A 21604-nucleotide genomic window follows, 5' to 3' on the forward strand; every position below is an offset into this window, starting at 1 on the left:
CTGTCCACAGCTCCTGCCGGGGGGCTGCCCAGTCTGGAAGCCTCCATGCCAGCTCTGCATGCACTTTGGGGAAATGAAAGTCAGCCTCCCAGAATCAAAAAAGGAAATGAATCTAGCCGGCTGTGTTCCCTTCTTTACCCCTTCCTACATGGGTGTGCTACCCCCTTGGGGCACAGTCTGGACCCTTCCGTGTTGCTGCGAGACAGTTTCTCCTGTGTCTGGCTCCTGTTTTCTGCAAGTCCAATCTGCGTCTGAGAACCACAGGGAGGAACACAGGAACGAGTGTCTGATTTTCCCCTTTGTCTCCCAGCATTGAACAGCACAGTGGAAAGAAAGAACAGCGTTTCCTTTATCATGACTTTTTGAGGGCAAAAACGTCTCCTGGAGACACTTCCTCAAAAGCGACATCTCCACTCCTAATATACTGACCGACAGGAATCCCATTTTAAGCTTCGGGTGCCCTAAAAGATCATGTAATATAAGATGTCAATCTTATATTTTTTCCCTGCTCACAATTTTTAGTCTTCTGCGTGTAAAAGAAGGCTACTTCTCTTAATAATTAATTATGGTAGCTATTTAAAGCATGTGTAGTTAGAATCAGAAACCTCAGCCTTATCACTCTTTACCAAAGAGAGCTCCACTATTACAAATTGTGATTCCCACTGGTCTGAAAGAAACTTAAAGAAAACCTAATGAAATGTTCTCAGCCTGTATTTAAGTTCCGTAACAATTTTTCAGCCTGGAAAAAAAAAAAAATCCCCTAATAATTATATAGAGGGTTGTTAATATTTCACACCCTCACATTCCTGAAATTCCTATGCAAATTACGTGAGGTGGGCCCTGCCCAATCTCACAGTCACGTGGGGACTGTGTGGGGCAGAAACCAAGAGGCAGGCCTTACTGGGAAGCCCCTTTGCGGGACTCAGTCAAGAGTTTGCTGCATTTCTTGCTTCTCATATTCCGCCGGTTGTCACGTTTCCAAGGGCAGCCTGAAGGTTGTGTCATTGGCTCTTCCCAGCATTTCCCACTGTCTCCATCTACAAACCCTTGAGCTCTTCAGGAAGGAAAGTACAGGCTGAGAGTCGTTATCAAAGATGCTTAGAAAGGCTCAGAAATTCTGGTCTCCTAAAGATTTCTTAGATCTTTTCGCCTGGGCTTTTGCACCATTTTTTGGCGTGGGACTGACTGTGCCTTCCGCAGAGGGTGTGATAGAAAAGCAAAGCAAAGAGGGGACCTGGAGTTTGTTTACTTTAATTAGAAACAGATTCTTCATTTTCCAAGGCTTTGCCACAGCAGTGAATTTAATAGTATATAATTAACTCCAATGTGCCTATGATTTGATTTGTAAAATTTCTTTCAATGCTGATACTTCCAGGGAAAGTGAACAAGATACCAGCCTGACCATGGGGTTTGATTCCAATGTTCCCCTTGGGGTCCGGGGCCCACTGACACAAATGATGCCCTCTGTAAATTTCCTGGGGAGGGCTGAGGGGTGGTGACAGAAGAGGAGCCCGCAGTCACAGGGGCACCCAGCTTCATCAAGTCTCCTGGGCTGCAGAAGAGGTGTGGTGCTGGTCAGTGTATTCCTGTGCTCCCTAAGTGATGTCCTTCCTTCCCGAAGCATCTCAGCAAATCTTCACTCAAGAGATGCTGAGTTGGGGTGTGACCACGGAGCTGGTCAGGTCCCCTGGGGTGCTCAGTGGCAAACTGGAAATAGGTACCCTTTTGGTCTAGAAGGGGACATATATGGTTATTTCTAAAGCAGCTGTTATCTCATAGAATTCACTAAGAAGCCCGCCGCGGGCAAGGAGGGGTGGAGGAGTTGCATGGGACGAAAGGCAGACAGACAAACCTTGCTTCTGATCTCAGGTCTAGTCCTGATCCGTTGTGCCGTTGTGGGAAAATAAAATTGAATAAACCCTGAGACCCTCTTCTCCAGGGCGATACTGCATGTAAGTACACACACGGGGGTCCGGTACTTTGAGGTGCTCGGTGCACAGGGGTGTCTGTAAGGCTCAGTGGGTCGGGGAAAGCCCCTCCAACCAAATGAGCCAACCCACCGACCCGTGTCAATGAATCACGCCTGCCACCACTCGGTCATCGTATTGTGCCATTGGAAGAAGCCCGTGTTGAACGCCCCTGTGAGCACAAACCGTACTCCAGGGGCTGGGCGGAGGGGCCTGGGGAAGGAGCTGCGTGACCCAGCCGGAGACGCCTTGGTCTGAACACTCGATCACAGGGTCCCGACGACTGGACGAAATGCAGCCTGGTGTAGAGGAGTGGTGTGAGAACGGCTGTGGGGAATGAGAGGGAAGAGTCCCGCCCCGGAAAGGCTGGTGACTGGGCCCGTGGCTTAGCCACTGCAGGATGAGGAAGGGCTTTGGGGTTCACCGTAAAAATATGGCATTGGGGGCGGGTGGGGGCCGTGGGGGGCACGTAAAGAGTGAGTTCCCAAGTGTCCAAAAGGCTGTGAGGCTTAGAACACATTTATTTTCAAACATAGTTGTTTTCAGAGAATATGCTCGATATATTTGTATTCGAACTCTGATACCTTTCCAGGTATCAATGGAGCGCAATGGGCCCTCATGTTCATCTGAAAAAAAAAAAAATCACAGGAAGTGTACCACAGGTGAAAAAGAATTCTGGAAAGTCAGAAAGATGTTTAGCAAACGTATTCAGTGTAGGTGAGAGCAGAAGGTATTTAACTTTTGATCTTGTACGTGTCAGTGTGGGAAGGGTCTTTCCTAACCTCCCCGCGGTGCCCTGGGTCTCCCTTAAAAATGGTAGTGAGATGACCTTCACCGGTCACAGAGTCATCTCAACCTATCCCCGAGTCATCTCAACCACTCCTGATTGGTTCAGGGAGCATTTTCCATATGCAAGTCACTGAGCTGGGTGCTAAGAAGGTCACGGAACGGAGAAAATGCGCCCCACTTCCCAGTCAGTGACCCTGTCTTTAGGAAACTCCTTTCTCTAGTTTCCCCTTCCCTGAGGTCAGGGAAGGCGAGGCTGAGGGCTCCTGCGTGGACGCCCGGCGAAATCAGTCCTGGGCTTGGTGACCTGAACCAGGATTCTTAGGATCATTTCCTTTTCTGAGGAAGCCAGACTGGGCGGGCTTCTGCGGTCTGGGATGCAAAGAGCCCTGAGGCAGACAGGCCCTCGGGAAAGTGCGGTCTGAGGACGCAAACAAGGGCGTGGTTGAGTCTTGATTCCTACACACACACACACACACACACACACACACACACACACACACCCGGTCACAGGGCCACAGCACAGTGAGGGCCGGGTGGGACCCTGCGACCCTTGCTCTGGGGTGTGAGAGTGTTTCTGGCCACCTGTCAGGGAAGGTCAGTCGGAGGAGCCCGGCCTTGAAGACACAGGCCTTGGCTGCGCGGGGACCTGGGGGAGGACATTCCACAGGACACACGGAACCGAGGCGGGCGGCACACAATGGGCCTTGTGCGGGTCTGCAGGCTGTTCCGTTTGGCCCCGGAGTGGGTCTGGCCTGAGAACAATATGCTGTGATTGGGTTGAAGCAAGTGAATGAGGGTTTCCACCCCTCCTGCGGACTTCTTGCCTCGAAGACCCAACGTGCAGAAGAGAACGAGCTGGAGATGCTCTTCTACCTCAGCAACTTCATTTTTGAGCTGGTTCTTCTTTGCAAGATTTTTGGCTTTTTTTCTCTTTCTTTTCTTTCTTTCTTTCTCTCTTTCTTTTTTTCTTTCTTTCTTTCCTTTTGTTTTCAACCCCTCTAATCTTTCTCTACATCAAAACATCCATGGGCCAGGCCCTTTGGCTCATGGCCCCAAAGACTGACTTGGGACTTAGGACGAGGGGTGGAAGGAAGCCTTGCAGGGTTCTTTGCCCTTCTCCAGAATGTTCTATGGGGGAGAAGTGCCAGGATGTGAATGACAGGTGTTCTGATGAAGGTACACACAACATTCGCTGGTGCTTAGCTCCCCAAAGCCTTCCCGGCTGGGTCTCCCTTAGGGCAAGGACTTAGCAGCCTAACATCGGGCCAGCCGCTGAAACAAGAGCTCAGCTCCTTTGTCTCTGTTCTACGGTCACAGTATTAGAAAAAAACCGATGAGACCAGATACTGATTTCTTAGAGGATGCGTTCCTTCAACAGCGGTTACCATATCCCCAAAACAGGACTCCAGGAACACCTGCAGCTCCGTTGTACGCGGGTCCTGGGGAGGCCTGCAGTGGGCGTCTCGTCCTGCCTGACGACCAAGCAGGGATGTCCTCAGCTTCCCGAACTCTGCGGATCACCTCTGAAACGCCGATACTCTATGTGTGTGCTGCTTCTTGCTGCTGTAACACGTTGTCGCCGACTTAGCAACTCAACACAGATTCACGCGCCGGTAGTTCTGGAGCTCGGAATGCTGGCATGGGCCCTAAAGTCAAGGTGTGGGCCCTAAAGTCAAGGTGTGGGCCCTAAAGTCAAGGTGTGGGCAGGCTATGTTCCTTTTGGACGTTCTGGGGAGGATCGTTTTCTTTTCCTCTTTCCTCTCCTTTCCAGCTTCAGAGACACCCCATTCCTTGACCCCTGGGCCTTTCTCCCTTTTCAAATCCATCATTCCGACTTCTGTTTCTTTGCCTCAACTTTTGTCCCTGACAACAAGCTTTCTCTCTCGTAAAGACTCCTGTGATTAGATTAAGCCCACGGGGCGTCCCCGGGTAACCTTCCCATCTCAGCGTCTTTAACCTAATGGTACCAGCGTACTCCCCTTCGCCCTGTGAGGTAATGTAGGCCCAGGTCCTGGGGATTAGGACACGGACGCCTATGGGGTTGGCCTTGTTCTGTAACCACATGACACAAAGGTGCTCTTTTTTAACAAACAGATTTTAGAAATGTTGGGTCATATAAAGTTAAATAGGTTTCTTTACCACAGAACTTTTCTGATTCTCCTTTAAAGATTTTATGTATTTGAGAGAGGGGGAAAGATCACAGAGGGAGGGGGAGAAGCAGACGTGGTGCTGAGCAGAGACCCAGATGTGGGGCTCGATCCCAGGACCCTGAGGTGATGACCTGAGCCTAAGGCAGAGACTTAACCCACTGAGACACCCAGGTGCCAGGTGAACTTTTCCAATTTTTAATATGCTAATGTATATTAATAGAATCTGAGGGAGAAATGTATTATGTAGTATTTCCCAATCTTGTTTGCCCCCGTGCAACACTGATTCATGTTTCAGGGGAAAGCGGGAACCCAGTCTGGGAAATCACATCCCAGCCCCTTGCGAGGAGGCGGCCCGGCGTGAGCAGATCCGCATCTCACACCGGTTTGGGGCATTGCCTGGACCGATCACAGGCAGAGCTCGCGTCTCCCATTGGGCGCATTCTCTGCAGGCCACCACATGTTGGTGAGGGAAGCACCGAGCACCAGGGAAGAGGAATTCCAGCTGAAGGATCTGCAATTTCATTTCAGAAATATCTGGCGAGGGTTTGCTGGACCTCCCCTCCGCGCTGGAGATGGGCAGCTGGAGAAGCTGGACCTTCACTTGTTCCTTCCCACGGGCACATAGCCACCCAGCCACCCAGCCAGCCGTCCAGCCGTCCAGCTGTCCAGCCAGCCTCCCAGACTCCCAGCCTCCTAGTGCGGGTTTGCCAGGCACCATTCTCCCGGGCACAACTCGCCCCTTCTTCATGTCCACATCCCCCAGCTGGGTCCCCGGGCCCCACCCTTTTAGCCAGTGCCACCCAGCACTCGGGGCTAGAATCGCAAACAGCTGTCTACCAAAAATATCCCAAGAAATTTCCCTCAACTGGAAGATTTCTGGAAGGTGGCACCGAGCAGGGCCTTAGGCAGGCGGGCGGGCCGGGAAGTTGACCGTGAGTCACCAGCGGGGAGCTCTGCCCTAGGATTTCAGGCCCTGGGGGTGGGCCGGGCTGAGGGGGTACGGTTGGCTGAGTTGCGGGATTTATCCAGGTTAATGGTAGCGCTGGGAGGCAACTCCACGGCTCTTGGCAATCGGGATGTGCCTCGACCCACTCCATTAACTTCTCTCCCGCCGCGGTGCCCTCCCCGCCCAGCTCCCGTGGGCTGTTAATGCCAAGACACACGTGTCCCACCACCGCGCTGCGGTGGCCTCCTCCCCTGCCCGGTGCCCTCTGTCCCCTCCGTGGTCTTTGCAAACAGAACTCTGGGACAAGAAGGGCTCTTCGGGCCGGGGCTGCTTCCCTGTCAAGTACTTATCAGCCTATTTATAGCTCCGGTTAAGAATCCAGGTTCGGGAGGATTCCATTAAAAGACCACATTAACGAGTCCTCAGAGAAAATCTCTCACAAAGCTTTTGAGCTCATAACCACTTGGCCGTGTTATGAGCTTCTAGTGTGTTAACATTCATAAAATAAAATCGTTCCGAGGGCTGGCACTCTGGCATTCCCAGGCCTTTGACCCCCAGAAGCTTCCGCACCGGGTGCTGACCCCTGCACCGGCGCGGGGCCCACTGGAGCGCCGGCCACGGTCACTGTCGCCTGGGGCCCCTTCCACGCGGTTGGTTCCAAGTACCCTCTGGGCTCCTGGGGTCCGCGTCTGTGACAACAGAGTGTAAGGCTATAAAGGAGCGGCTCGCCTGCAGAATCTGGAGCAGCTCGGGCTGGGTCCAAACCCGCAGAGAGGCTCCAGAAGGGGCTCCTGCAGGAGTGGGAGGCAGGAGAGAGGGGGGAGCCCTGAGAGGAGGGAGGCCCCCCCCCCAGAGGAGGAGGGGGAGGGGGAGGGAGAAGGGAGCGGAGGCAGGAGTGGGGGGAGCCCCGGGAGGGAGAGGGGAAGCCTGGGGCCCGGAGGAGAGGTTCTTTGAGCTGGAGTTCCAGTCGGAAGAAACAGATTTTGAAAGTTTCCTGTTGTTTAACCTTATCTGGAAAGTAAGCATTTCAGGGTCTTTCCGAAGGTGAAGGGCACAGTTTGCTCGCACTTGGTTCTTCAGTGTCCCCGGAAGAGAGAAGACTCGGGAGGGACGAGCTCCCCTGGGTCTTGCTCCCCCTTCTGCCCCTGGAGCTCTCACGGCCCAGCCTCCTGACATCAGCCCTTATTTTTAGGGATGTTTTGATGTGACATGTGTAACACACGCTGCGACCCAGGCATTCGGACCGGATGGCCAAAGGCACTTGAGCTGATTCACGGTCGGCTGTCCTTCACCTTGGGGCCCGGACAATGGGAAGCTGGGCTGGATCCCGGGACTTCTGAGGGTGTGGAGGAATGACGGGAGGTGGGGGGCACTCAGGGGTCCCCCCGCCAGCCTGCAGGACCAGTCCGCTCTGCTCAGCCAGCTAAGACTTTGTGACCCGCCAAGACCCCTGCCCACCAGCCCTACAGTGGAGGTGCTGCTGGCCACATGCACACTGCAGGACACGTCCCAGGGGACATACAGAAAGCACCAGGAGGCCGCTTGAAATTAATTCTCAAGGAGAGAGCCTCCCTGTACTTTTTGAGGGAGAGGTGGCCCTGGCTTGATGCTGCATGCAGTGATCTACACATGCGTTAGCAATGGACACCTAGGAGAGGGAACTTGGCTGCATGGGACCCCCGTCAATGGTCAAGGACCGGGAAGAGAAGAGATGGTTTCTTTTTAAGAAAGAACCTCCAGTGAAGCAGTGAAATCACACACACACACACACACACACACCCCTGCAAAACACATCTAAGCTGGGGCAACCATGGGGAAGTGTCCCGGTAGGAATGTGTTATCTTCCTTTAAGAAGCAACCAGCTCCCCCATAGTCGGACTCAGCTTTCCAGCCCTGGCCATCCTCTTCCTGAGCTGCCCCATCAGTGACTGAACTTGGGGTGGGGACTTACGTTTTGAGGGCGTGGGCATTGCTACCTGTCCTAGTCCTCTAATAGGAAGTCATTGTTCCGGAGCTGGCGGAGACTCCGCCAGATTTGCCCCACGGGCCAGGGCTCCCCTTGCTCAACCCTGGTTCCTCCCCTTTCACCTTTTAAATCTCTTGCTCTTTCTCTGTGTCTGTGACCGCTTCCCAGAGGGCCTGCCTAGTGCAGGAGCACAAACAGGAAGACGTTTGGAAATCGCAGTGGACCAAAGTCCTTTCCCAGCCCCGACTGCACCGCAGGCCGGTAAGCTCTAGAACTTCTTCATGGGACTCCAGGCAGAGCCTAGAGGCAGGAGGTGGGCTGCAAGACTAAAAGCTGGGTGGAAGGTTGGGGAGGAAGCCGTGCAGAGGTGTGGCTGATGTCCTTGAGGAGCAGATCGGGCAAGGGTGAGCGAGCCCCAGAAAAACTGCTGAATGTGAGCTAAAAAGTCAGCCAACGAGGGGCTCCTTCCTTCCCATTTTCACACAAATCCTGCTCCAGCGGGGTCCAAACATGCAGGGGGTCCTATTTCTCAATCTGACTGTGAGGAAGGAAGTCTACATTTGCAGCTGCTGGAGTTGCTTGGAGCTCTGCCCTTGGGGAGGAACCCAGAGGGAGAGTGTGTGCCACCCCGAAGTGGGTCCCTGGGGGGCTGGGCAGCTGGCAGGTCCAGGACACTGCACAGAGTTTAAGACCAAGGTGCAGATTTATTTTCAGTCGCCTGACAGTTCTGTCTAGATCTGAGAAATGGTGGGCGCCTACTGGAGGAAAGTGGAGGCTTTCTTCTGTACAGCAAACCAGCGTATCTCCGCCCATACCCACCGGCCTTGTGTCCAGGTGTCACTCACACTGTTCAGCTTGGAGCATAGTGAGTCACCATGAATGGAAGAAGTTGAAAGATGAGGCAGAAGAGTAGGTCGTGAAAGGACATAGGATGGATCTTTTCAGAAAGTAAATTTTTAAAAAGATGTTTATTTATTTATTTGAGAGAGAGAGAGAGCATAGTAGGGGAGGGTCAGAGGGAGAAGCAGGCTCCGCGCTCAGCAGGGAGCCGGACCTGGGGCTCCATCCCAGGACGCTGGGATCGTGACCTGAGCCAAGGCAGACGCTTAGCCGACTGAGCCACCCAAGTGTCCTGAAAGTAAATTTTGAAGAAGGCACACAAGCCTGTTGCTAAATAACAACTTTATTGCTTGAATTTGAACTTTGATGCAGCACATTTTTTAAAATACCAGGATGACATGAACACACTTTTAGAAGAGAGGACTGATTCTGAAATGCCCCAGAGCCTGTGCCCTTGCACCCGGGCTACTCACCCCGCAGCGCATCTGTGAGTGGTCCCAGCTTCCCTCTAGCCGCCACCGCTTTGATCCACGAGCTGGAATTCACAGCTCTCGTTCCAGCCCTGAGCAGAGACAAGGGTAAAGAGTAAAGATGTACGGGTCTGGCCCTGGCCCTGGCCACAGCGGCACCATTGCTACGTAGGCACAGGGGAGTGGGCCCTACTCCCCAAAGGAGTGAAGGAATGTGGCCTCCAGCTCTTCCTGCCAGGCTCTTCCATCTCCTTTTCCCGGGCCCCATAACACAGACACCATGGAGGGGGCCAGTCTGTCATCACACAGGCCATGGTGTCCCCATGCAGTTCGGGTCACAACTCCGGAGATGTCTGTCCTACTAGGTCCAGACGAAGGATCGCAGACGGATTTCATCTCAGTGTCAGGTCTTTCCAATTGCTGATCTGCCTGGGCCACTGTGTGGGGGGATTTTAAGGTCACCCTCTGGCTTCTAGGAATCACCGACCTGTAACGGATTGATTGAGTCAGTGGCAGGTGCTAGAAAGGAGCCTGAGCACATGTGTGTCATTTATTGGTCATACTGGGCTGGGGTCATTGGCTTCCTGTCTTCACAGTGTCTGCCAGCGTGTCTCCTCCATTAAGGTGGGAACGTATGGCTCTCCTATCTGGACCCACCCCTGTTTCTTCCCTGTAACCCTTTGGGTCTTCGAGCACCTGAGCATTTCATGTTCACAGATCTGTTCTCTCTGACAGTTCCCTCTGCCCTGCAGTAGTGAGCCTCCAGCTGCTTCGTGCCGGGAGTGCGGGACCGGCGGACTCACTCAGACCCGGGGACACCAGGCTTCTGGCTCGAGCCTCGGTGTCAGCAAACCCAGCAGATGCCTCCAGAAAGGATCTCAAGGCCTCAATCACCTGCCTTCCTCCGTCCTTCACGGATGTGTCCAACCCCATCATCAGTGTCTTCTGTGAGTGTAAGACTTTTAATCCCACCCCAGCAGGAGCCCAGCTTCCCTCCGACCTCCTGCCGATGCTCATTCGGAATGGGGCTGGGGAGCAGATACCGAAAAGAAGGGATTCCAGGGAGGCTGAGGATGGAAATGCAGATGGAGAAGGATGATGGAGAAGGAGGCCGAAGACAGACTTTGCCTATGTTAAGGGTTCAGCTGTGTGGCCCCCAAAGATACATGAAGTCCTACCTACCAGGGCCTGTGAACGTGGCCTTCTTTGGGGGTACAGATTTTGCAGTTGTGATCAAGATCAGATGACGTCGTCAGGGTGGGCCCTCCTCCGCTTTGATGGGACGCTTCCAGAAGAGGAGGGAGAAGGCGGCTCCATGGAGCGGGGGCGGGGCGGGGGCGGCAGAGCCCTGGGAGATGCTGCCCCTGGCCCAGGACCACCCACGGCCTCCAGGACTGGAAGAGGCCGAGAAGGAGCCTCCCCAAGAGGCTTCGGAGGGAGCACGGCCCTGTCTGTCAGCATCTGTCGACACCCTGGTTTCAGACTCTAACCCTGGAGGGTGAGAGGCTAGAGCTGTTTTCAGCCCCCGTCTGGGACACTCCGTGACGGTGGCCCCGGAAAGCTGGTGCGCCTGGTTCTCTCTTTCCTAAACACAGAGCTGTCCTTACGATAAGTACCGTGGGGTGCTGGGATCCTGTGTTGGAGGTACGGCTCTCTTAGCCGCAGAATAAACTGTGGGACGAGAAAGATTGCAGCCGGGGCTAGCGGGGCCACGGGTCCTGCCAGAGCCCGGAGCCCACGGGGCTGAGCTGCCTGGGACGCGCCACGTGCGCGCCGCGGGGAAGTCAATGGGCTCTCGGTAGAGACGACGACCGGGGGCGGCGGGGGACCGGCAGGCAGCAGTGGGAGGAGGGGGGGGGGCCCGCAGGTCGATCCGCAGGTGCCAGCGTTCTGGAAGAGGAGGGAGGTCCGGACTAAAAGGCGGGCTGCGGCTCATGTTCCCAGAAGGCAAGGCGGGAAGAGAAAGCTTGCCTGGGGGCCGGCCGGGCTCCCCAGGATTGCAAGGACAGCGTCGTGGGACGAAGAGCACCTGCGGGAGACCCCGGGGTCCCTCGTCGCCTCCGGGAGCCGCGCGGAGAGACGGGCGGAGCCACCTGTCCCGAGTGTGGTGTCTGGCTTCGGGAGAACTGCAGAAAGGTTTCTTTGCTAAGAGTCACCTCCTTTGTTAGAATTGCCCAGAAGGGCAGCAGCAGCGGCAGCGCTTCCGGAGATCAAAGGGTCTGTATCCCCCAGTGACAGTATGAGCGGTTTAGGAATCCCTTGTCATCCCGGAGACATGGCAGCCGGGGCCATGGTTCTCACAACCTGCGGCTGGTGAGCGCTGCCAGAGAGAGCCTGGCTGGCGGCGGGCACGGGCAGGGCACCAGGGGGGCATGGGGCAGAGAGTGGAGCCCGTGGCCGGGCTGGGGATCCGTGGGCCGGTCCCGGAGTCTCAGGGTTTGTGTCCGAATCGGAGGAAGGGTAAGCAGCAGACAAAGCACAGGAGACACGGTCGGGGTGTCCGGACCTGTTCTCAGATGCAGCGATGGGAGCATTGACTCACCCCCGATCTTACAAGCATGGCAGTCTAAGGCTGGCCCCCGGCAGTAGCGAGCCAGCGTGGTGACAGGGGACAGTCAGCTCAGATCTTCACGTCTGCTTCGCTTCTGCTCTCCTCCCAAAGCACAGCTCATTACGGCCTCATTTTTCTTCTCTTACTTGGAAAATGTTATTACTCATGCTAATTCTAAAATGGGTAGATTTGAGTTATGGAAAGAAATCCTTCTAAATTAAAATTCTCTATGACAAAGATCTCTGCATCTCTGTGACCATCTACTTCAAGTGAGGCTTCAGATGTCAAAAATGGCTCTACAAAGTAGGTTTGGGCACCGTTCACTGGGACTTATTAAATACCCATATCAAGCGAAGTCAACAAACGTGTGCTTAGTGGCAATTATGGTTATAGAGAAATAAAAAAAATTTAAAACAATATGGACATACATGATTATATGGAATCAAAAACCACAATGTTATAAAAACCAAGTAACCAGAATACACCAAGACAGAAAGAGTCTGTAGAATCCTGGGACCATGGCAGGGCAGTAAGGGACCATCTAGAGTCATGGCTGACATTTTATAGCTCTGTGTTGTTGACCAAAATGTCTAAGTGGTGGAGCCTCTATTTTCTTATCTATAAAATGGGGATCGTCCTTCCTCACATGTGGTTATAATGAGGTTACTGAGCACTGAGTTTGGCATATGTGAGCAATAATAAATGGTAAATAATAATAATGTGGTAACAGTAAGTATTTTTGTAATAAATGACAGAGGTGTGAAAAATACATAAAAGATTCTTACAAATGTCCAGGCATATAAGACTCTAAGGAATGGCCAAAGAAGTGCACCTGGGTGGCTCAGTGGGTTAAGCCACTGCCTTCGGCTCAGGTCATGATCTCAGGCTCCTGGGATCGAGTCCCGCATCGGGCTTTCTGCTCAGCAGGGACCCTGCTTCCTCCTCTCTCTCTCTCTCTGCCTGCCTCTCTGCCTACTTGTGATCTCTCTCTGTCAAATAAATTAAAAAAATTAAAAAAAAAAAAGAATGGCCAAAAAAGTTCACAGTTCACAGAAGTTGAAACTAAAGTTAACGAATGAATTTAGTGACTATTCTCTACCACTAAACTCACTGGTAGTGAAGCACAAAGTAATGCAAATATGTAACGTCATTGTAACAACAGAGACACTGTTGTTATAGGAAGGAATGGGTAAGTTGGAATATCCAGGAATTCCTGATGGAAGTACCAATTGGTTTGATTATTTTGGAAAGGAATTTGGAAGAGTTACCATGAAGAGCCACAACATTCTACACACTGACCCCATAATTCTGTTCCAGAGAATGAAATAATACAAATTAAGAGAAAGCTATATCTATAATGAGGCATAAAGGTGGAATTAAAAGAGTTTTAAAAATCCAATAATATAGTGACAATTACTTTGTCACAGAATACTAAAACTCTATAACATATTACATGGTGATTAAAAATGACAGAGTGTATACAAAATACAATGTCTACAAAATAATGTCAGGTAGGATATGAAATATTGAAGTATTGAAAATATTATAAAAGTAACATAAATATATATGATACACATGAAAGGAAGCTATAAAGAAATGCATTTTGTTTTATGTTGATAAAGAGATTTGGATATACTTATATTGTTTTATTAATCAATATATTTATATAATCTTAATTTCTCCATAGTACATGTTATAAATCCATAGTTCTTCCTGATTCAATTTTTATTGACCAGGTATTGGGTATAAAGATCCCAATTCAGGAATTCAGGTAGGACACAAGGGAGCTATGTTCTCTTTGGGGCATTTCCTGACTCGATTTAGCAATATCGTCTGAGGATATGGATGTGCCTTTCTAAGGAAAGCTTTATTCCTCAAGATTTGCTTTTTAGATCTGTAATGAACTTCTCAAACTCAACACTCAACTTCTCAAACTCAAAAACAAATAATCAAGTCAAAAAATGGGCAGAAGACATGAACAGACACTTCTCCAAAGAAGACATACAAATGGGTAACAGACACATGAAAAAATGTTCATCATCACTAGCCATCAGGGAGATTCAAATCAAAACCACCTTGAGATACCACCTTACACCAGTTAGAATGGCCAAAATTGACAAGTCAAGAAACAAGTGTTGGAGAGGATGTGGAGAAAGGGGAAACCTCTTACACTGTTGGTGGGAATGCAAGTTGGTAAAGTCACTTTGGAAAACAGTGTGGAGGTTCCTCAAAAAGTTAAAAATAGAGCTACCCTATGACCTGGCCATTGCACTATTGGGTATTTACTCCAAAGATACAGATATAGTGAAAAGAAGGGCACAAGCACCCCAGTGTTCATAACAGCAATGACCACAGTCACCAAACTGTGGAAAGAGCAGAGATGCCCTTCAACAGATGAATGGATAAAGAAGATGTGGTCCATATGCACAGCGGAGTATTATGCAGCCACCGGAAAGGATGACTACCCACCATTTGCATTGACATGGCGGGCCTGGAGGAGATCAGGCTAAGTGAAATAATCAAGCAGAGAAAGACAATTATCTTTTGGTTTCACTTACATGTAGAACATAAGGAAGAGCATGGAGGACATTAGGAGAAGGAAGGGAAAAATGAAAGGGGCAAAATCAGAGGCGGGAGATGAACCATGAGAGACTATGGGTTCTGGGAAACGAGCCGAGGGTTTTAGAGGGGAGGGGAGTGAGGGGCTGGGTATTCAGGAGGGCACAGACTGCAGGGAGCGCTGTGTGTTATTAGTAAACAATGAATCGTGGAATTCTGGATGAATCGTGGAAAGCTAATGATGTCGTGTATGGTGACAAACATAACATAATAAAATAAAAAGATTTGTTTTCAGTTCCCTGATACCCTCTTCCACGTTTCTATAAACTCCAACCTTTTAATCTGCTAGATCATTCTATATTATACCTTGAAACACTTTGAAAAGTCACCGGATTTTTCAATCAGAGAAGGAAAAGTTAATTAGGAACGTACTAAATAACTAAAAGAATATTATATGTGATGAAACTAGCCCAATAGAAATGTTCCATCATTCACCTGTTTTGTGGTTTTTTAGAAACCTGCTAAGTTTTCTAAATGACAGAAACACTTTCTCAAAGCGACACATCAGACCCTACACACGCATGGCAGGAGAAGCTATTTTTGTCTCCGGGTTCTGGTTACACAGCCCCAGCCTGGAAGCTTTGTTCTCAGAATTCACGCTGTCATCAAAAGGACTCAATACAAACACAGCCGTGGGCCGGCCAGTGGCTTAGTTGTAGCCACAGCTGCAAACTCCTCTGTCACGGGAAAAACTCAGGGCTTTTTCGGGGTCTGGAATGTCTGTGGGCCACGCCCCCCGCCTGCCTTTCCTTCCCCTGGAATCTGGTCCATGCTAGCGTGCTGCCTCGGTTTCCCCATGTCGTTCCAGCACAACTTTCCTCCGTGTGAACCGCCGAGCCGCTGTGGGGCTCTTCTTGCCCTTCCACTGACAAGGGTGATCTTTCCATGGCCGGATGGTCTCTCTGTGGCCCCGATGGGCACCTGCATGTCCCCTGCTAGCCGAGAGCATGCGTCTCTGGGGGAGGCGTGTGTCCAGTTCATAATGCTGACCTAGTGTCTGGTCCCCAGGCCTCCGGGGGAATCTTCCTGTGTGGTCTCTGTAGAGACGTCAGGGGGTCTGTGAAGTTCCCCAAACCCCGGGCCGGGTGTGGATGCCCGCACAGCCCCCGCTGCTGAGGCCTCCAAATGGGGTCCTGGATTCCTTTGTCCCAGGAAGCCCCCAGGGGCTTGAGCCCATCCCGAGGACTCGCTCTGCTTGCCCTCGCTCGGGTTAGGATTAGGCCAGGAGACTTCCAGACCCAGGGGACCTGAAGGATGGTTGGCCCTTTCCCAGGGGAACCTCTGGGAAAGCCGGTTCTAGGGGCCTGGAGACTCGAAAGGGAGAAGCGCCCCCTGGGACGCGTCCAGGCCCTGGACCAGAGCCTGCTCTGCGACCCCATGGGAAGTCGGAGCTCCTGGGACTCGGGGTGTGCCTCCGCAAGCCCCGATTGTCAACTCTGTGCTTCTTATGAGACACAATAAATTTCCTATTTCTTAAGGCAATTTTAACTGAATTTTCTCTGTTCGTAGCTGATGCAGTTAACATGAATGCAGCCATCCGGAGTCTCTGTAGGTGATCAGCTGCCGACCACGGCTGAGGCTCTCTGTAGGAGGTGTTCAGTCACTGCTGACGGGTTGGTGGATACATGGAAGCCCAGAGAAGGCCTAGAAATGCCTCTGAGTGACCCAGGCACACAGGAAGGTGCCATCTGCGTGGAGGAGGTGGCTGGCTGGACCGTGTGGTCCCCGCACTCCTGCCCACCACCCAGTGCTGCCAGGCCACGGGGGAGAGAACAAGGGAGGCCTCAAGGTTAGAGCAAGCGGGCGGCTTGGGGCACCTCACCCCAGGGTGATGTCCTGGAGATGAGCCATGAGCCATGTCACCCGTGGGGGGATGCCAAGGGTCCTCCTCAGGAAGAACGAACAGGTTTCAACTCGTAGAGGCCAACTCTGACTGATCTGGTTTGTGGTGTTGAGAAGGATTCTGAAGCCCTGTCCAAATTTAGCTTTGATCAGTATTAAGGCTCCCAAGGACACAGGTGAGATGTTCATCCTTCCAAGGACTGGTTCTTGGCTTCTAGAGCAGGAAAGTCAGGGAGTCCCTCCAGAGTAGAGACCACCAAAAGGGTTCCCCACATCTTGTAAAAGGTCCGGTCCCTTAGATTGGCTTCTCTGCGCAGAGACCATCTGAGATGGGGGGGGCACACCTCCTCCGGGAAGCAGAGGAAGCTTCCCAGAAGTTGTTCTTCTGAAGCCACTTCTGTGGAAACCAATACACTGGTGTCGGGTTCACCTGTCCGCCGCGGTAAGTGGGCTTCCATCCACCCCAAGAGCACCTCCTCGTCTGAGAGCACAGGCCAGCTCCGCTGTGCCCCCATTTCAGAGCCTACCCCCCACCCCGGGCACTGGCAGGGGAGCACGGGACAGGGGTCACGCCCGTCCCAGTGGAAGGCCATCAGGCACGGGGTCAGGGGAGAGGCCCAGGACTCTGCAGGCTTGGCAGGAGCCTCTGCCTGGCTACGAAGGAAAGCAGAGGGCCTGTGGGGAGGCAGCCCGGGCAAGGGCCCACCACAGGATTTGGGGCCTGCTTGGGGCCACGGAACCAGAGCCCCATTCACTTGGCTCAGCAGGTGTGTTCTACTTGGAGGGCGCGACATAGAGTCAGAGGGCAGGACGGAAATGCGACGGTAGCAAGATCGATCTGCAGCAGTAGGCCGGCGGCAGTGGACGGGAGTCCAGCGGCAGGGAGGACCACCTGCTGTGGGGCTTGGGCTGGAGGGCCTGGGTTAGTGCGGAAGGTGCCAAGAGCAGGTGCGGAGGAGGGAACTTGCCCCCCCCCTCTTCGCCTCGCCCCTTCCCTGGGTTCGTCCCTCCAGGTGACCCCCCTCTCTGTCCTTATCTGCCCTTCCCTCCCCCTCTTCTCCTCCCCCTTCTCTGCTCCCAGGTCGGTCCCCGTGTTGGGGACTGGCCTGTGGTCTGAGAAGAGGTTGGGCCTCCCCTACCTGGACCCTTGAAAGATGGTTCACTCCCTCCCTGGCCCTGGATCTCGGAGGCGAGAGGCCAGGTGGGGGGTGGGGGTGCCCTTGAAGGCCTGCTTGGAGTGAAGCAGATGGTGGTCCGGGCTCCGTGGAGGTGACCGAAGGACATGACCCCCCACCCCCACCCCCACCCCCACCCCCGCCCCGGGCCTTTCTTTTGGGAAAGGAAGTCTTTGGAAGTTTGTAGCAACTGAATAAATCTCGTCGCTTTGATAAGCAGGGTCCCGTTTCACTCCCCGTGTGGAGAAAGCTCTACACTTCCTCCGATTGTTCCAGTTTATTGAATTTCAGTGTGTGCGACATGATAGCCTCATTCCCGGGGAGTGTGGGGAGGAAGTGCCGGCCGGGCCGGGCCTACACCAGGCCTTGCAGGAGGAGCGGCGCGGGCCGGGATATTCTTGGAAGTGATTTTGATCTGCTGGCCCCCGTCAGCTCATGTTTCTGTGCCCAGCCTCAGGGCCACGTAACCGGAGGATGAGGCATTTCATTATAATAATAGACTCCGAGCTCGCTGGAGGCGGTGGCTCTCCGAGGGCACTGGGACCACGGTGGCTCGCTGGCTCAGGGTCCCTCCTCCCTCCCGGGCTCTGCTCTGCCAGTGCCATCCAAGGGAGAGCTCATCGCGGGGACACAGGGGAGAAGCGAAGGCGGGGAGCAGAGTGGCACAGCTTCTGGGGGCTCCCCAGGAAGGAAGCCTTCCTCTGCACCGCTCCAGGGAGCAGAAGTGACTCATGGGGAGCCTGACTCATGAGATCAATGGGCGGAGAGCTGGGGAGGCAGCTTTCAGCTTGACAGAAGGAAGAATGTTCTCGCCGTTAAAGCTGTTTAAAAAATGGAACCAAGTGCCCAGTGGGAGAGAGGTCCCTGGCGTGCTGAGAGCTCCCACCCCGTGCATCAGCCACCTCCCACCCCAGCCCCACATTCTCTACTTTAATTTTTAAATTTAAGTATTTTCTTGTTTTATAGACGTTTTACTTTGCTAGTTCGTAGCCACAAAGTGCCACACGCTGGGGAACTTCCACAACTACCATTTACCGCCTCCGGATTCTGGAAGCTAGCCGTTCAAGAGCGGGGTGTGGGCAGGGGGCGCTCCTGCTGGGGCCGGAGGGAGGGCCTGTCGCGCTCCTCTCCCCTCGCTTCTAGGGGTTTGCAGGCCTTCCTAGGCTGGTGGGAGCACGGCCCCAGTCTCCACCTTCACCCCCACACCGCCTTCTCCTTGTGTCCGAACTTCCCTTCATAAGGCCACCAGCACTGTTGGGCTGGGCTCACGGGACTCCAGCAGGAGGATGACCTCATCCTAACTTAACTGATTCTGTCTGCTATGACCCTCTTTCCCGTAAGGTCACATTCTCAGTGCCTGAGGGTGAGAGCTTCAATATATGAATTTGGGGGCAGGGAGGCACAATTCAATTCACAACAGATATGGTACATAGGCACTGTAGAAATTCAGAAAATAGAAGCCAAAACTTCCATGTTTCTCCTGCTCAGAGACGACCACCTTGAATATCCTAGAGCATATCCTTCTGAAAAAGACTTCTTAAAATGGGACAAAATGCATACACCGCTGTCTACTGGCTTCATTCAACTGTCCTTACCTTTCACTCAGTACATGACCTATGTTCAAACTGTGTCTTGTTTCCAGTGGCTTCACTCAAACCAATCACGCATCTGTAGCCATTCACTGTAGCTGACGGTTGTGTCCGTTAGTCTCTCTGAGCATCACTGTCCCTTTGTGGCATTGACTTCGTTTGGATGGTGATGCTGCATAACGTCTCCGCTGCTGGGTTTGTCTGACTGTTTCTCCGAGATGTCGTTTGGCCCGTTCCTCTGTCCCCCGTGTCGCCTGCACCCTGGGGCTCATCGTAACCGTCAGCTGCACTTGTAAGGCATGTTTGCATAGAGGGCGGTCACTTCTAAGTCCCTCATATCAACAGACATAAAATGTCTAGGTCACTCAGGCTGGGCCTTTCTAGGTCTGGGGATGGTGCCTGGGGGCTCCTGCCTGGGCAGGGAAGTAGCCCCTGACCGCCAGTGCTCCTCGCAACACTGAAGTCATGACAACTTGAAGGCTTCTGGTAGTTGAGGCAGGAAGCCACCCTATCTGGTGGCAGCTGGCACTGCGAGGGGAAGCCTGGCCCGTCTCCTGAGCCCCCCTAATTGCTAGATACCCTTTGGGAACCACACTCATCCTAAGATTTCCAGTTCTGAGAAATCCCGTCCTTGGGTTCCCAGCACCACCTCCACTAATGTGAATAATGTTAGTGATGGGGTGATGGGCGTGTGCTTTCTCACCAGACCTAGGCCTCCACAGCGGCCTGAGCCCCATACTGTTGCGAGGCAAGACCTTTGTGTTCTCCCATTTCCCTCGTAGACCACTCCCAAGAAAGACCATAGCTCTTTTTCTCCAGCATTTACAGTGTTTTTTTCTTTTTTCTTTAGAGGACCCCTTTACAATGCAACACACACACACAGTGGATGTGCATATTTGCTAATTTATTTATTTATTTTTGACAAATGTATAAGATTGTTTAACCCAAATCTCTATCAAGAAACAGACCAATCCCATCACTGGGAGCTTCCACATGTCACTTCCCAGTCAGTCCTGGCACACCCAGAGGTAACCACCTTCTCCCTCATGAGTAATTTTGGCTGTTCCGGAACTTCATGTGAAGGGAATGGACAGCACGTTCTCTCCTGGTGAGTCTAGTTTGGGTTTCGTCCCTGATGCTGCTGGTGTCGGTAGGTCATTGTGTTTATTTCCCGAGCTGTAGGCATTATAGGAACATACTCCCATTTATTTATGGGAGTTCTCCTACTGATGGACACTTGGGCTCTTTCCAGTTCTTTGCTATTATAAATAAAGCTCTATGGACATTCTTGTACAAGTAACTTTGTGTACAAATGTTTTCATTTCTCTTGGGTAAATATTGAGGAGTGAAAATCGTGGGTCAGAGCTGAAGTGGTGATGACATTTATTCTCTCATCAACAACGTATGGTGGTTGTGGTCTTCATCAGTCATTCTGGTGGGTGTGTCGTGGTGCTTCGGTGCGGTTCAAGTCTGGATTTCCCCAGCGATCTATGGTGAGAACTTCTTTTTACGCGCTTATTGGCCATTGGTGTATGTCCTTCTGCGACTTCTTAAAATTAATTTTCCCCTTTTCCTTAATAAGCACTATAGCTATTGTTGAACTTATTCAGATGGGCATTCAACACACGAATCAAATTTCTTGCCCACCTTTAGTGAAGAGTATCCAAGGCATGTGGACAGGAAGCGCTCTTTGAGAAGAAGCAAGGTCACGTGTGTTCCTCCTGTTATTCCCGATTCCTGCCGTCCGGGGATCCGCTGAGTTCGCCATCGGCAGGTGCTGGAGGCCAGTAGACGGGTGCTGACTGGACTCTGTGAGTGGTGTTCTCGGAGAGCATCCTGCTGCCTCAGGAGGGGCAGGGTTGGACGGGGCGAGATGGCCGGAAAGACCGAGGCCTGTACCTTAAGGAGTTCACCTTCTGGGGCTTCGGGGGGGGGTGGGAGAGAAGGACAGAGCTGGTCGCTGAGGAGGAGGAGGGGAGGAGGGACACTTCTGGGACTGGCCCCTTGGTGTTGGAGAATCATGGCGCCAAAGAGTTTTCTTCAAGAATGAATCCAGTTCTCCAAATGGGGAGTGACATCTGTGACCCTTCCTGGAGGAGGTTCCCTCGCGCCAGCTCATACAGTTTACGAGAGAACGCGCAGAGCCACCAGGGAGCCGCAGGGAGCTCGTGCCCCTGCCCAGCACAGCGTGGCCACCTGGCCCTGCTGGGTCTCTGCTCCCCACGCAGTTGGACGTGGTGACCCACGTGGTCACCCCTCATCTGTCCTTCTGCAGGGGCTCCCCCAACCCCCAACACGGACCCCTTCACTTACAGGGACTAGTTTCACTGTGGGAGGATTTTACCGCTCTGCTTCTGTGGCCTTAGAAGCTGCCCGGGAGTTTCGCTGGAAGAACTCCGAATGGGCCACAGACTAGGCAGAAGAGAGAAGGAAACCACTGGGGTGGGGTGGGGGGGACTGGGCAGGTTGGATGAGCAGGGAGGGGCGGGAGGGGTCGCACAGCCCTCCGCGGTCTGCTCCTGCGTGGGAGTTACGTGCTCCTGGAAGGGTCGTGGGAGAGTGACGCGGAGGACCCTCCACCTGCAGGAGAGCCCACGGTGCCCTAAGTACAGGTTTAAAACGAGTCTGGTGAAAAACAGAGACCAGCAGATGAGCAGCTTACAAACACGAGTTTATGATCCAGAGACCTCTAGGCCCTGT

At 52.7% G+C, this 21604-nt stretch overlaps 1 long non-coding RNA gene across 1 annotated transcript; it reads left to right on the top strand.

Moving 5' to 3' along the window:
- The first annotated feature begins 6785 nt into the window (after window positions 1–6785).
- On the top strand, window positions 6786–11918 carry LOC131833387 (uncharacterized). The gene is made up of 2 exons (XR_009354441.1): window positions 6786–8079; window positions 9864–11918. It is a non-coding gene; the product is annotated as an uncharacterized LOC131833387 (long non-coding RNA).
- The last annotated feature ends 9686 nt before the right edge of the window (window positions 11919–21604 follow it).

The sequence above is a fragment of the Mustela lutreola genome, chromosome 6, assembly GCF_030435805.1.
Source record: "Mustela lutreola isolate mMusLut2 chromosome 6, mMusLut2.pri, whole genome shotgun sequence".
In the NCBI taxonomy this organism is placed as follows: domain Eukaryota; kingdom Metazoa; phylum Chordata; class Mammalia; order Carnivora; family Mustelidae; genus Mustela; species Mustela lutreola.